Below are 15,823 nucleotides of genomic sequence, written 5' to 3' on the forward strand. Positions count from 1 at the left end.
TTTTATGTGATCAGGTGCGCCCCATGATTGAAATGATGTTCCCAACAACGATGCCATACTTCAGGACGGTAATGCATCCAATTCACACAGCCAGGGCAGTACAGTCGTGGAATAATGAATTGCAGTTTCTTCCCTGGCCAGCAACCATACAGAACCCTTGCAGGCGCTATTTGAGCGAAGACTCCGTAGCAGATTTCCGCTTCCCTCGTCACTATTTCAGGAGTTAGAACAGGTTCCGATCGTAGAGTGGCACAACATTCTACTGGAGACTATATAATCATTGTATGCCACTATTCCAAGACGACTCGCAGCTATATTACGGGCAGATGGGGGTCGAAACCATTATTAATAAACCACATTATTTTGCCCATCCCCCGTACAAGCGTTCTGGCAGCCTCAACAGCACCATATGGCGACGCCCGCTTCAACTTAGCCGTGTTCAAGTGGGTCAGTGGGTGCGTCGTTAGTCGCCAGGATCTGAAACAGCTGGCTTACGTAACGGACGAGCTCACGGCCGCCACCGCCTCGCAGAACGCAGCCTCGCGGACCAGCCTTGTTGTCGTCGTGCTAGCGCGCCAAAACGTCGGGCGGTCAAACGTTCCCAAACGCCTGCACAAACCTATCATCTTACTTATTCGTCTGGAGTGCTTTAGTTAGCAATGGGAGCTGTACTGGCGTCGTCGACGCACACTGTCTTGTCACTGTCCAAAGCTTTGTGCGCCCAGGTAACAAAATTATGCTGAAGCGAGAATTTCGCATATTTCAAGAAAAAGTCTAACTCCCTCGCTAATAACAACGCGCAGTATTTTGGACATACTGACACACCAGAGATATCCATCAGTGATTTTCAGGCTCTTAGGTCAGTAGGTATTAAAATCGATGGAGAAGAAATAAAAACTTTGAGATTCGCCGATGACATTGCAATTCTGTCAGAGACAGCAAAGGATTGGAAGAGCAGTTGAACGGAATAGTGTCTTGAAAGGAGGATATAAGATGAACATCAACAAAAGCAAAACGAGGATAATGGAATGTAGTCTAATTAAGTCGGGTGATGCTGAGGGAATTAGATTAGGAAATGAGGCACTTAAAGTGGTAAAGGAGTTTTGCTATTTGGGGAGCAAAATAACTGATGATGGTCGAAGCAGAGAGGATATCAAATGTAGACTGGCAATGGCAAGGAAAGCGTTTCTGGAGAAGATAAATTTGTTAACATCGAGTATAGATTTGAGTGTCAGGAAGTCGTTTCTGAAAGTATTTGTATGAAGCGTAGCCATGTATGGAAGTGAAACATGGACGATGAATAGTTTAGACAAGAAGAGAATAGAAGCTTTCGAAATGTGGTGCTACAGAAGAATGCTGAAGGTTAGATGGGTAGATCACATAACTAATGGGGAAGTATTGAATAGAATTGGGTAAAAGAGGAGTTTGTGTCACAACTTGACTAGAAGAAGGGATCGGTTGGTAGGACATGTTCTGAGGCATCAAGGGATCATAAATTTAACATTGGAGGGCAGCGTGTAGGGTGAGAATCGTAGAGGGACACGAAGAGATGAATACACTACGCAGATTCAGGAGGATGTAGGCTGCAGTAAGTACTGGGAGATGAAGAAGCTTGCACAGGGTAGAGTAGCATGGAGAGCTGCATCAAACCGGTCTCGAGACTGAAGACCACAACAACAACAACAACAACAACATCGTCATATCTGTAGGATACATTTAAAATATCACGATTAAGAGTTAAAATATGAGCGTATGGAATAAATGTGACAGCTCGCACACTGTCCGATTACCGGTTTCCTCACACGCGAGCACCTTCAGAGATTCCTTTCGTTGACGGCAAAACGTTAAATGTTTGAACCTCCTCTCGGCCCCATCGACAAGACCATTTTCTTGGTTCCTCTTAATATGCGGCGGATACGTACAACGGAAAGTAAGCCAAACCGACTGACAACATCTACAAGTAATTCTGGCTGATCGAACTTTGTGGAAATACAATGTTTCGTATGACGCCATTTCACTTTATTCACTACTGGAATTTTTCGTACGCATTTAAGCTAATAAACTCCATGAAATCTGCGTGATCATTTCACATTCTCGTTTGTCAGTTACAACAGGTTACATTGGAGTAGCGATAGCTCTGTAATTATTCGTTTCTTTGCAAACATTCTCCTTTAAGTGTCTCTACATCATTTAACTTTTTGTGGACAGTGAGAAGTCATTTTGTATACATCTTTAACTGCTGAATTTACCCTCACGGCTCTGCGTCTGCTGTCTTCAGTTTTGTTCAATTGACGCAATAAATGTCTGTACCTCCTAAGCATAGGCGCCATACGAGGAATTAGACTTGATCCTGGCATTACTCAGTAGGGGAGCCAATTTGAAGTATCTGCAGCAAGCCTGGTGACAGGTGCGGCTCTTGGAATGACCACAGATAAGTAATCTCTTGAGTACGTATGCTTGGCATCTGAAGAGACACCAACCGAAATACTGTAAACTGCAATGCGATTAAGACTTTCAGCTTCTGATAAGGCGTTGATAGTGCGGCACGTAAGTCTGGGCCCATGTCATACTGTAGAACAAGTTCACATTTCTGAATGTTGTGACCACGCTACAACGTTCGTTAAAGAATTTGTTTTACTAGTTCTCCAAGTGAAACTCTACGCGTCCCTCCGCGGTACAAACGCGTCAAATTGAGACAAGGTTCAAAGTCTGCCCTGTACGGCACAAAACTAAGTATGATTATATATTTGTTGACAAGCGCTTATGAAAGCACAGTTTCCACACGCTGTATACATCTTCCCGTCACACTGAATAATAGAAAAAGAAACTGGTCCAACTACGCAATAAAAGGTCAAGATACTACAGCCTGAAAGCTAAATACAGTGTGGAAACTGCTTTGTTGGGACTACGTGGGCCCAATGTCATCCGAGCCGGCCGCTGTGGCCGAGCAGTTCTAGGCGCTTCAGTCCTGAACCACGCTGCTGCTACAGTCGCAGCTTCGAATCCTGCCGCGGGCATGGATGTGTGTGATGTCCTTAGTTTAGTTAGGTTTAAGTAGTTCTAAGTCTAGGGGACTGATGACCTCAGATGTTGTAAGTAGGCTGTTTAGGTTTTTATGTTGGTAACGCCACGTAGCGCCCTGTACGAAAATCACTGACTGTGCTGTGTGCAGTCTGTGGCTGGTTGGACTCATTGTTGGAATATTCGCTATTGCTGTGTTGGGCAGTTGGAGGCGAACAGCGCGTAGCGTTGCGCAGTTGGAGGTGAGCCGCCAGCAGTGGTGGATGTGGAGGGGAGAGATGGCAGAATTTTGAGAGCGGACGATCTGGACGTATGTCCATCAGAAAGAGTAAATTTGTAATACTGGGTATCATGAACTGTTGAATATTATTTAAGTAAATACATTGATTGTTCTCTATCAAAATCTTTCATTTGCTAACTATGCCTATCAGTAGTTAGTGCCTTCAGTAGTTAGAATCTTTTATTTAGCTGGCTGTATTGGCGCTCGCTGTATTGCAGTAGTTCGAGTAACGAAGATTTTTGTGAGGTAAGTGATTCATGAAAGGTATAGGTTGTTAGTCAGGGCCATTCTTTTGTAGGGATTATTGAAAGTAGATTGCGTTGCGCTAAAAATATTGTGTGTCAGTTTAGTGTTGATCAGAATAAGTAAAGAGAGAAATGTCTGAAGTACGTTCAGTTCTGCTCAGCTGTTTGAAAATCAAATAACGTAAGAGGTTTTCCAGTACTGTCATTTTTAAATTTTTCTAAGGGGACGTTTCATAATGTTAAGTCCCATAGTGCTTGGAGCCATTTGAACCATTTGAATGTCATCCGAATAATTTAAAATCCGGATAGGCTCGAAAGACAAAAAATAAAATGAGCTGGGTTAAACGTTATAAACAAGTTATTATGGAAATATACAAATTGCACAGCTTTCACAATGTTGACAACTTACTGAAAAAAATAGTGACTTTTATACACACAGTCTCTTTCGAGCCGAATTCTTATGTCGTTTATGTGTAATACGATCACACAAGCGTTTCACCAACAGTTCGGAGTAGTTTAGGCCCGGCATTCCAAACAATTATTTTGTTCCTCTGTTTCTCGTAATACTGTTAAGCGACAAATTAGTAGGTAATGGGAGAGTAAATTTTCTATGTTCGAACACCAAGTGTTAATCACGCGGAAGTAGCAGCAGCCAGCCGGGAAGCGTCACTTCAACGCCGTTACCAGGTCACGAAAACAGCAACATCTATGCTCTTCAGCGACTCTGCAAACGAGCTCAGCACAAAATCGCCAGTAGAGTGCAGGCAGAACAGCCTTCATTACTCTCCCAACATTACGTAAGAAACACTAGGTAGTGCGCAACACTGCCATCGCCATTTCACTAAGCACTAGAGATACACTAACAAATTCGTTGAGCCAATATAGCTGAACTTAAGACTGAAGACTCCAGATAAGCAGAGCTGATCCCGTCACCAAGGGGACATCCCGTCACCAAGGGGACATCCCGTCACCAAGGGGACATCCCGTCACCAAGGGGACATCCCGTCACCAAGGGGACATCCCGTCACCAAGGGGACATCCCGTCACCAAGGGGACATCCCGTCACCAAGGGGACATCCCGTCACCAAGGGGACATCCCGTCACCAAGGGGACATCCCGTCACCAAGGGGACATCCCGTCACCAAGGGGACATCCCGTCACCAAGGGGACATCCCGTCACCAAGGGGACATCCCGTCACCAAGGGGACATCCCGTCACCAAGGGGACATCCCGTCACCAAGGGGACATCCCGTCACCAAGGGGACATCCCGTCACCAAGGGGACATCCCGTCACCAAGGGGACATCCCGTCACCAAGGGGACATCCCGTCACCAAGGGGACATCCCGTCACCAAGGGGACATCCCGTCACCAAGGGGACATCCCGTCATCGATGGCAATCATGTCTTTCACACTCGATTCTCTGTTATGTGGTGCTGTAACTTGTTTGAGCCTGTTCTACTGTTGCTGCCTTATGAGAGGATCAGCGATCTGTAGCCGTGGATAATTAAGACCAGCAGCCAGTATCTGATGGGTAGTCCACGGGACTACCAACACAGTGCCAGTCCAGGGCGAAAACTATCTTAACTCCAACGTGAACAATAGTCTTGACAGCCTACCGTACCAGTGCGCCAGGTTCAGCATGACATCTGATACTGCTGTCTACCTGATGGAACAACGCGAGCGGTCATATGGGACATGTGTGTGTTCCCTGAAACAGGGTGTTAGAGTCGCAGTCAAGCAGGGCGTGAATACCTCGCCAACGGACGGCAAGCCGCCGCACCAGGGTGTCATCGACTTCCGATCCTACCTGATGCAACGTCCTCGGCCGCTGTGAGTTCGCCGTTGGATTCAGACAGCTGGTTCCTCTCCGGATTTTTAAATCTTTATTACAAATTTATAATAATTATACAATCTTAACCCACTTAAATGATTTGTGGCTCCTAATTTCATCTAACATTAACTGCAGGTAGTTACAAATTTAATTAATTAGTGAGCTACAGCTATAACCAGATAACAATGGGCAACTGATTTATTATTATTTCTTTCTTGTCTCAGACGTTATGTCTGGTTAAAAATGGAAGGTGACGCGGACCTTGATCAAGCGTGACTTCCTTGTAACTGTACGGTATATGTTACATTGCATTTAGGAACTTTCGGGTAATTGAACAAGTGTCAATAATTACAGATTTCTGTAGTTGTATATGTAAGTTCTATTATTATTATTATTATTATTATTATTATTATTATTATTATTATTATTATTATTATTATTAGCTTTGTATGACCTACACTTAACTCTACTGCCTGCAGCGGCACAGTTGTGTCAGTAGTTTATAAAACCTACTTTTTAGAGCCTTGCTCATCGAGCTAATCCCGATGAGCGTGCCCCTGATACTGGGCAGGCCAAGGATGTTATTCACTGCAGGTTCCTAAGTAGCAAATTTCCTAATGTAAGTACTACTAATTAGTTCTAATCCAAGTCAAGTCCGGTGCTTTGTCCTGTACCGGTAGTGTCGTACCCTTCCCCTAGTGCTGTACGCGGCGGATTTCAGAGTATGAGGAAAGTCGGCCTGTCCACGCACACGCGGTATGGGAATGGGGCGCAAAATTCAGTATTTGGTGTGTCTCAAATTGTTAGTTTAGTTTATGTCCCTCGGGTATTTTTTTGACAGTTTTCGTGATACCTCATCCGCCAAGTCTAAGTAAGTGGTATGTATCATGGTCAGGTAACTGGTCACGTAATGTGGGTGCTACATGATTGAAAAGGGGGCACTCGTAGACCACATGATCGGGAGTACCCTCTGATGCACCACATTCACACGCGGCTATGGCCCAGACAAACCTCAACAAAAGGAAAACGAGAATAATGGAATGTAGTCGAATTAAGTCGGGTGGTGATGAAGGGATTAGATCAGGAAGCTTAAAGTAGTAAATGAGTTTTGCTATTTGGGGAGCAAACTGATGATGGTCGAAGTAGAGAGGATATCAAATGTAGACTGGCAATGGCAAGGAAAGCGTTTCTGAAGAAGAGAAATTTGTTAACATCGAGCTTAGATTTAAGTGTCAGGAAGTCGTTTCTGAAAGTATTTGTATGGAGTGTAGCCATGTATGGAAGTGAAACATGGACGGTAAATAGTTTGAACAAGAAGAAAATAGAAGCTTTTGAAATGTGGTACTACAGAAGAATGCTGAAAACTAGATGGGTAGATCACATAACTAATGAGGAGGTATTGAATAGGATTGGGGAGGGGTTTGTGGCACAACTTGACTAGAAGAAGGGATCGGTTGGTAGGACATGTTCTGAGGCATCAAGGGATCACTAATTTAGGATTGGAGGGCAGCGTGGAGGGTAAAAATCGTAGAGGGAGACCAAGAGATGAATACACTAAGCAGATTCAGAAGGATGTAGGCTGCAGTAAGTACTGGGAGATGAAGCTTCCACAGGATAGAGTAGCGTGGAGAGCTGCATCAAACCAGTATCTGAACTAAGACCCAACAACAACATGGCCCATGGCCAGTGAGGAAATGGATCAGTCCTCGGGTAGGTTGAAAGTATCTCGTGTCCAGTCGTTCCCTGACGTTAGGAAAAAGTTCTAATGTTCTGTGACGTGTTTGTTCTGCTTCCCATAATTCTTGCCACAATTGCCCGCCTATTCGCCTTATCTCACCCTTATCCTAAGGGATCATTTTACCAAAATGCTGACAATGTCGACTTTTGAAATACTGCCGGTGTTTTTTTTTATCTTTATGTCCAATCTTAATAATTATACAATTTTTAAGCCACTACCTTATATGATTAGTGGGTCCAGATGATAATACAATGGTTACAATCGCAGCTAATCTTAAGTTATATTTAAGTAGCTTGTTAGTAAGTGAGCTACAGGATAATTGCAATGGGCAAACTTAGTTGATTTGATTGTATGTGAATTACTTAATTAACCTATCTATTAACTAGTTAATAATGCCTACAGCGTTACATGTGTGTCAGTCAAAAGAATAAACCTAGTTATAGAGTCTTGCTCATTGAGCTAAACCCAATGAGCGTGCCCCTAACACTGGGCAGGACAAGATGTTAGTCGCTGCAGGTTCCTAGAAACAGTACCTAAAACTAAGTCCTACAACTAATCCTATCCTAAAGTCAAGTTCGATGCATTGTCCATGATCGGTAACGTTGCACCCCACTCCCTCTAAGTCCCGAACGCGGCGCATTTCCAGACTGTAGAAGTCGGCCTGTCCGCGCTCAGGAGGTATGGGAACAGGGTACCAGACTCTATAGGTGTTTATTTCTCACAGTCTTGCTAATTCAAGTCTCTCAGATGTTCATTTAAAACGTTTTGCGATACCACGATTGCCAGTTTGTTGATGGTCTGAAAGGTGTCGTGTTGTCTAAGTAAGCTGTATGTGTGGTGGTGTGGCAGTTGGTCACGTAACATTGAAGCTAAATCATTGAAAAGGGGGCACTCGTAAACGACATGGTCAGGAGTACCCTCCGGAACACCAGTCACACGCGGGTGTAGCGTTCTTCCCGAATCGACATAAATATGTCGGGTAGGGTCCATGACCTGTGAGAAAGTGGAATAGTCGCCGGGTTGGTTCGAAGTACGTCATTCCCATCCGTCCCCCAATATCCGGAAGAAGATCGAAAGTTCTACGTCCGGTTTCTTCAGCTTCCCAGGATTCTTGCCATGACTGGTCTCCTCTTAATCTGATCTCAACCCTGTTCCCAGCCCTGATGCCTAAAATCTCTTCTGTTTTCTGTGTGTTCCCTTTCTTGGCCCAGTACCAAGCGGCCTGTTCCCGAATTGTGATGTCAAGGTGGCAGAGCCCCATTATGACTAACAGGGCTCCTCCCAGCGTAGTCCTGTATGCCCCCACTGATCTCACTATCTTGTTCCTCTGGACTCCTCTCACTGTCATGGCAGGCGCCACCCTCGTGAGCCTGTGTGCCCAGACTCCCAAGCCGTAACCCACTATTATACTCTTGTGGTACAATTTGATGAGATGTGGTGTTTGGCGACAGGCACGGAGCCTGCGCCGGTGCCATTGGGGAAGGCGGCGCGAGCAGAAGAGTCCGGCCCAGTGTGGATCGATGGGACGGCGGAGCGGCGGCCGGCCGGCCAGCCAGCCAGCCAGCCACGGAGAACCGCAATGCGGTGCCGGCGCGCCGCCTCGCAGGCGCCCGGCGCTCGGCTCGCGACCTCGCGCAAGGTCACGGCACGGCGCGGCGCGGCGCTAAGCAGTTGCCAGCCGGCGGCTCCGCGTCACACGCTGCTACACACGCCGAAGGCGCGCGCGTTCAAAGCTGTTACTCAGTAACTGGAGTCGCCCGCTAGGGGAAACGACACGGCGACAGGATCCCAGTCCGGATGGCTTGGCTCTGGTCGACGAGGCTGTAGTGGCGGAGCACAGTGCGTCAGAATCCCGCAAAGTGGCCGTGAATGACAGTTCCGAGTCAAGAAGTTTCATTTAATACGTCCGCTGAAGTAATGTTGGGGCTACGTAATCTCCACCTCAGCAGTGGCCAGCTGCTTCCGCCGAACGTTGAATTTCAGGGCCAACGCGCCACTTTTTTGTGAGCCGCATTCCGAGCTACCCGGACAAGGAAAGTACTGCGTCGTTCGGATGAAATACACTACTGGCCATTTTAGCACAAGTCCACAAGTGCATAAAATAGGTAGGAGTAACGCCTTCTTTACATATGGCAACCCTACATAGTCAAGTCCTCATTACGGTATCAAACTTTTATTACACTACTGGCCATTAAAATTGCTACACCACGAAGATGACATGCTACAGACGCGAAATTTAACCGACAGCAAGATGATGCTGTGATATGCAAATGATTAGCTTCTCAGAGCATTCACACAAGGTTAGCGCTGCTGACATGATGAAAGTTTCCAACCGCTTTCTCGTACACAAACAGCAGTTGACCGGCGTCGCCTGGTGAAACGATGTTGTGATGCCTCGTGTAAGGAGGAGAAATGCGTAACATCAAGTTTCCGACTTTGATAAAGGTCGGATTGTAACCTATCGCGTTTCCTGTTTATCTTATCGCGACATTGCTGCTCGCGTTGGTCGAGGTCCAATGAGTGTTAGCAGAATATGGTATCGGTGGGTTCAGGATGGTAATACGGAACTGCGTGCTGGATCGCAACGGCCTCATATCACTAGCAGTCGAGATGACCGGCATCTTATCCGCGTGGTTGTAACGGATCGTGCAGCCACGTCTCGATCCCTGAGTCAACAGATAGGGACGTTTGCAAGACAACAACCATCTGCACGAACAGTTCGACGACGTTTGCAGCATCATGGACTATCAGCTCGGAGACCATGGCTGCGGTTACCCTTGACGCTGCATCACAGACAGGAGCGCCTGCGGTGGTGTACTCAACTACGAACCTGGGTGCACGAATGGCAAAACGTCATTGTTTCGAATGAATCCACGTTCTGTTTACAGCATCACGATGGTTGCATCCGTGTTTGGCGACATCACGGTGAACGCACATTGGAAGCGTGTATTCGTCGTCGCCATACTGGCGTAGCACCCGGCGTGATGGTATGGGGTGCCATCGGTTACACGTCTCGGTCACCTCTTGTTCGCATTGACGGTACTTTGAACAGTGGACGTTACATTTCAGATGTGTTACGACCCGTGTCTCTACCCTCCATTCGATCCCTGCGAAACCCTACATTTCAGCAGGATAATGCACGACCGCATGATGCAGGTCCTGCGCGGGCCTTCCTGGATACAGAAACTGTACGACTGCTGCCCTGGCCAGCACATTCTCCAGATCTCTCACCAATTGAAAACGTTTGGTCAATGGTGGCCAAGAAAGTGGCTCGTCACAATACGCCAGTCACTACTCTTGATGAACTGTGGTATCGTGTTGAAGCTGCATGGGCAGCTGTACCTGTACACGCCATCCTAGTTCTGTTTGACTCAATGCCCAGGCGTATCAAGGCCCCTGTTACGGCCAGAGGTGGTTGTTCTGGGTACTGATTTCTCAGGATCTATGCACCCAAATTGCGTGAAAATGTAATCACATGTCAGTTCTAGTATATTTGTCCAATGAATACCCGCTTATCATCTCCATTTCTTCTTGGTGCAGCAATTTTAATGGCCAGGAGTGTACTTTTGTTCATCGAAATCAGACGGATTTTTTTTTAAAAAGGAGGCTGTTCCTGAAGGTATATACTTAATTACGAACACTTATTTCATTACGTAGTGATTAATTAAAAATGGGTTTGTTAATTACACTGATCAAAAGTATTCGGATATCTCTCCCCCCCCCCCCCCCCCAAAACATACGTTTTCACATTAGGAGCATTCTGGGCGCTCCGTGGAACTCACGACTTCGAACGTGGTCAGGTGATTGGGTGTCGCTTGTGTCATACGTCTGTATGCGAGAATTCCGCACCCCTAACCCTCCCCAGGTGCCCTGTTTACGATATGATAGTGAAGTGGAAACGTGAAGGGACACGTACAGCACAAAAGCGTACAGGCCGACCTCGTCTGTTGACCGACAGAGAGCCGACAGTTGAACAGGGCCGTAATGTGTAATTGCCAGAAATCTATACCGACCATCACACAGGTATTCCAAACTGCATCACGATCCATAGCACGATCCGAGTGGCAGGTGAAAAAACTTTCATCCAATTTTTGACCATACTGGAGCAGATTATGAAATACTGTCAAAGTTTTCAAGATTGTGGCCACTGTGCGGCGGAACTGAACTTTGCAAGTTGCGCAGGTGCATGAAGCGTGGAGCAGCAACAACCAGGTGGCAACCTGGAAGGGTTCTGGTAGCCATGACAACGACTGATATACAGCCGACTGCCGACATGCCTACCTCCAACGAAAAAATGTACACAGGGAAACACAACTGAGTACAATGGCCATGCGCAATCATTTCATGCGTTTCAATGGCCTGGTGCAAGTCTCAGCTGGTCGCCACCTTGACCCCGGTCATTCTACAGGGCAAATGGGACCTAAGTTCAACGTGGAATCCGCAGCACGTGTCGTTTCTGTCCAATCTCCCGACCGTTGAGAGGTAAGTGCTGGGAAGTCCTTGGTCCACCGCGATTCCATCCCGAGATCTTTCGGTTTCCAGGCACGCGCTTCACCTCTAGACCACCAGATCCGACATAATATCGATATCGAACTGTGCATCTCGACGCCACGGGTTATTTTTCTGGTCATTCCTTAGAAAATTGCATGTCATTTAAATTATATTACTGCTAAACCGAAGTTGCTACAGTCAAAGAATAGGCCTAACAGCACCTGAACCCTAAAATGAATAGACTGACTGGTGAACTCAATGTAATTAGCCGTAATTGGAAGTATTCCACATTTACGGGTGTCATAGCATTAGGCTGTGTTGTCCTACATCCCTATCGCTTCCATAATTGTATCTGTGTTTATATACGTAGGCTTCTTCCGTGTCGAATTCGGCTCCATTCCATTAGATTGCAACAGACGTCCTATTAAATCTTTATTTAAATTTGGTGAGTGCTACATGCGAAGAATAGCACCCATAAGCAAGCTTGAATGTACATAACATATTTACTTTTATTCTTATTTGTAACAGTTGTGCATGCGACCATGTCATTTTATTAACAATTATCGTGATATGTATGTGTTAGTGTTCTGTAAGGAGTGAAAGTGGAGGCATGGGACTCATTCATGTATTTACTGAAGTAAATAACGTTAATTCACAGTAAGACTCAGTTTCATAGAATGGACACACGATTAGTGAAACTGGACAGTTCAAATTTCTAGGAGTCGAGATAAAAAGTAAAGTGTCATGGACAGCCGACGTTCAGGATCTTGTTTAAAGACTTAACGCAGCTGTTCGTACGGTATCTGAAGTATGTGATCTTTCCACACGAAAATTAGTCCACTTTGCTTATTTTCGTTCGCTTACGTCGTATGGTATTATATTTTGGAGTAACTCTTCCCATTCTAAGAGGATTTTTTGGCTCAGGAACGGCCAGTACGGGCAATAAGTGGTACGTTCGCGTACCTCTCGTCGACCCCTGTTCACTAGTCTGGTTATTTTGACACTGCTCTCCCAATATGTATACACTTAACTGTAGTTTCTTGTTAACAATATCAGATTACTCTTAAGAATTAGCTGCTTTCAATCAGTTAATACTCGGCAGCAATCAAACCTGCATTTGGATCGCACTTAACTCTTGTGCACAAAGGTGTGCAGTAGCCGTTTTCAATAAGCTACCACAAGAATTCAAAAATCTTAGCAATAATCCACGCGCTAACAAATCGAAACTGAAGACTTTCCTCATGGGTCACTACTCCTATTCTGTTGAGGAGTTCCTTGAAAAATTAAGCTCATTCTTATGTACTTGAAGAGTGCCTAGATAACAGAACGCAGCATGTCATTCTCAATAGAAGTAAGAGTGATTTCAGGTGTGCAGCAGGGAAGTGTCGTAGGACCGTTGCTATTCACAATATACATAAATGACCTTGTGGATGACATCGGAAGTTCACTGAGGCTTTTAGCAGATGATGCTGTGGTATATCGAGAGGTCGAAACAATGGCATATTGCACTGAAATGCAGGAGTATCTGCAGCGAATTGGCGCATGGTGCAGGGAATGGCAATTGAATGTCAATGGAGACAAGTGTAATGTGCTGCGAATACATACAAAGATAGTTCCCTTATCATTTAGCTACAATATAGCAGGTCAGCAACTGGAAGCAGTTAATTCCATAAATTATCTGGGAGTATGCATTAGGAGTGATTTAAAATGGAATGATCATATAAAGTTGATCGTCGGTAAAGCACATGCCAGACAGATTCATTGGAAGAATCGTAAGGAAATGCAATCCGCAAACAAAGGAAGTAGGTTACAGTACGCTTGTTCGCCCACTGCTTGAATACTGCTCAGCAGTGTGGGGTCCGTACCAGGTAGGGTTGATAGAAGAAATAGAGAAGATCCAACGGAGAGCAGCGCGCTTCGTTACAGGATCATTTAGTAATCGCGAAAGCGTTACGGAGATGATAGATAAACTCCAGTGGAAGACTGCAGGAGAGACGCTCAGTAGCTCGGTACGGGCTTTTGTTGAAGTTTCAAGAACATACCTTCACCGAAGAGTCAAGCAGTATATTGCTCCCTCCTACGTATATCTCGCGAAGGGACCATGAGGATAAAATCAGAGAGATTAGAGCCCACATGTAGGCATACCGACAATCCTCCTTTCCACGAACAATACCAGACTGGAATAGAAGGGAGAACCGATAGAGGTACTCAAGGTACTCTCCGCCACACACCGTTAGGTGGCTTGCGGAGTATGGATGTAGATGTTATATTGTTGATTGCGTTTACTTAAACAACCTATGGCTTGACTTTTTGGGTTCATAAACATTTTAGTTTTATCTGTTATTACTTTTATGTTGTAATTTCATGTACTAACACGCTCCATGACCTTGCAGATTTGCTCCTACGTGACTAGACGTGTAAATAAATAAAAATAAAGAAATAAGAAAAGCTATGTAACCTTAACAGTGGTGAATTGACCGTAAATTTTTAAGAACTTGTGAACCTGACCAACGTATGGGTTCCCAAAATTTTAAATAGACGGGTCCCAGGTGTATTGTGGTCTTTTCGCGGTATTTTAGAAAACAGTCGATGGTTAACGTGTCGGGTGTACATTTGGTGAACTTCCCACCTTACAGAAAAACTTAGTTTCTGCACGAAAGGTCAATCGCACCACGGACTGACGTGCCTCTATCAGGCAAGCTCAGTTTCACTATGCCCTGCTGGGTTAGAGCAATCGCCGCTGCCAGAGGCGGCAGTTTGGTGTACCACATTTAGCACCCTGTTAAAATTTCCACCTTCCCTGGTGACAATGTTAGTGGTGAACAGCGTATATGGGGTCGCTACTGCAGCCGTGTCATTTTGTCGAGGCAGCTGCAGTGCGCGCTCGCAGAGTGGAGTGGAGGCAGCTGCCCCGCCGCCGCCCTCTTGTGCGCTGAATGCCGGTGTGGGAGGCCCAGGAGCCGAGGTCAAGTGTATATGGACCCCGTTTGGAGGGCGAGCGCCCCGCAGGACCGGCCGGATGGCTCGTGAATAAGTGAGGCGCGCAGATTGCCCGCCCTGTTTACACCTCCGTCCACCCCTACACAACAACGAAGCCGCCAGCTCAAACACGGCCACAGCGACACCGCACTGGACGCGGTCCAGCTCAGAGCTCCACTTGCACCCCAAGTCCCAAAATATACGTTGGATGTATCACAATCCGTCTGCCCCTGGCGCTTTTCTCCTCTACAGTACTACTGTAATTATTTGATGTCTACACATGATTTATCACCATCACTACTCCTTGGCCGGCCGGAGTGGCCGAGCGGTTCTAGGCGCTACAGTCTGGAGCCGTGCGACCGCTACTGTCACAGGTTCGAATCCTGCCGCGGGCATGCATGTGTCTGATGTCCTTAGGTTAGTTAGGTTTAACTAGTTCTAAGTTCTAGGGGATTGATGACCTCAGAAGTTAAGTCCCATACTGCTCAGAGCCATTTCATTTGAAGTACTCCTTGCTAAGTTTTTCACATCCTCCCTCGCCCATTTTGTGGAGAACCAGCTCATTTATCTAGTCAGTCTGTCTAATTTCGTCACCATCCTATGCCACCACATCTCAATGCTTCGATTGTCTGCTTTCACAGTCCATGATTCCCTTTCTAACACCCCAAGAAACCCTAAAAACCCAAATAAGAATGTCACGATAATTTAAAGTAGGGAACAGTGTTATCCTGACAGGTACGACAACTTTGATAATAATGTAACACAAAAAATGGTTCAAATGGCTCTGAGCACTGCGGCCGTAGCGGTCGCGCGGTTCCAGACTGAAGCGCCTAGAACCGCATGGCCACAACGGCAGGCTGATAATGTAACACCTTAAAGTTTTGATGAACACCAATTTCAATAATTACTGACAAGGGAACCTCCCCATCGCACTCCTCTCAGATTTAGTTGTAAGTTGGCACAGTGGATACGCCTTGAAAAACTGAACACACATCAATCGAGAAAACAGGAAGAGTTTGTGTGGAACTATGAAAAAAAAATAAGCAAAATATACAAACTGAGTAGTCCGTGCGCAAGATATGCAACATCATGGATAGTGTGAGCTCAGGAGCGGGATAGTGTGAGCTCAGGAGCGGGATAGTGTGAGCTCAGGAGCGGGATAGTGTGAGCTCAGGAGCGGGATAGTGTGAGCTCAGGAGCGGGATAGTGTGAGCTCAGGAGCGGGATAGTGTGAGCT

The 15,823-nt window shown here is 46.0% G+C and overlaps 1 protein-coding gene across 5 annotated transcripts in view; it reads right to left on the minus strand.

Annotated features, from left to right (window-relative positions):
• LOC124716904 (kinesin light chain) overlaps positions 1–15,823 on the minus strand; it is a 423,269-nt gene that overhangs the window by 151,286 nt on the left and 256,160 nt on the right. The window lies entirely within an intron of this gene.

The sequence above is a fragment of the Schistocerca piceifrons genome, chromosome 9 (assembly GCF_021461385.2).
Source record: "Schistocerca piceifrons isolate TAMUIC-IGC-003096 chromosome 9, iqSchPice1.1, whole genome shotgun sequence".
NCBI classification, from domain to species: domain Eukaryota; kingdom Metazoa; phylum Arthropoda; class Insecta; order Orthoptera; family Acrididae; genus Schistocerca; species Schistocerca piceifrons.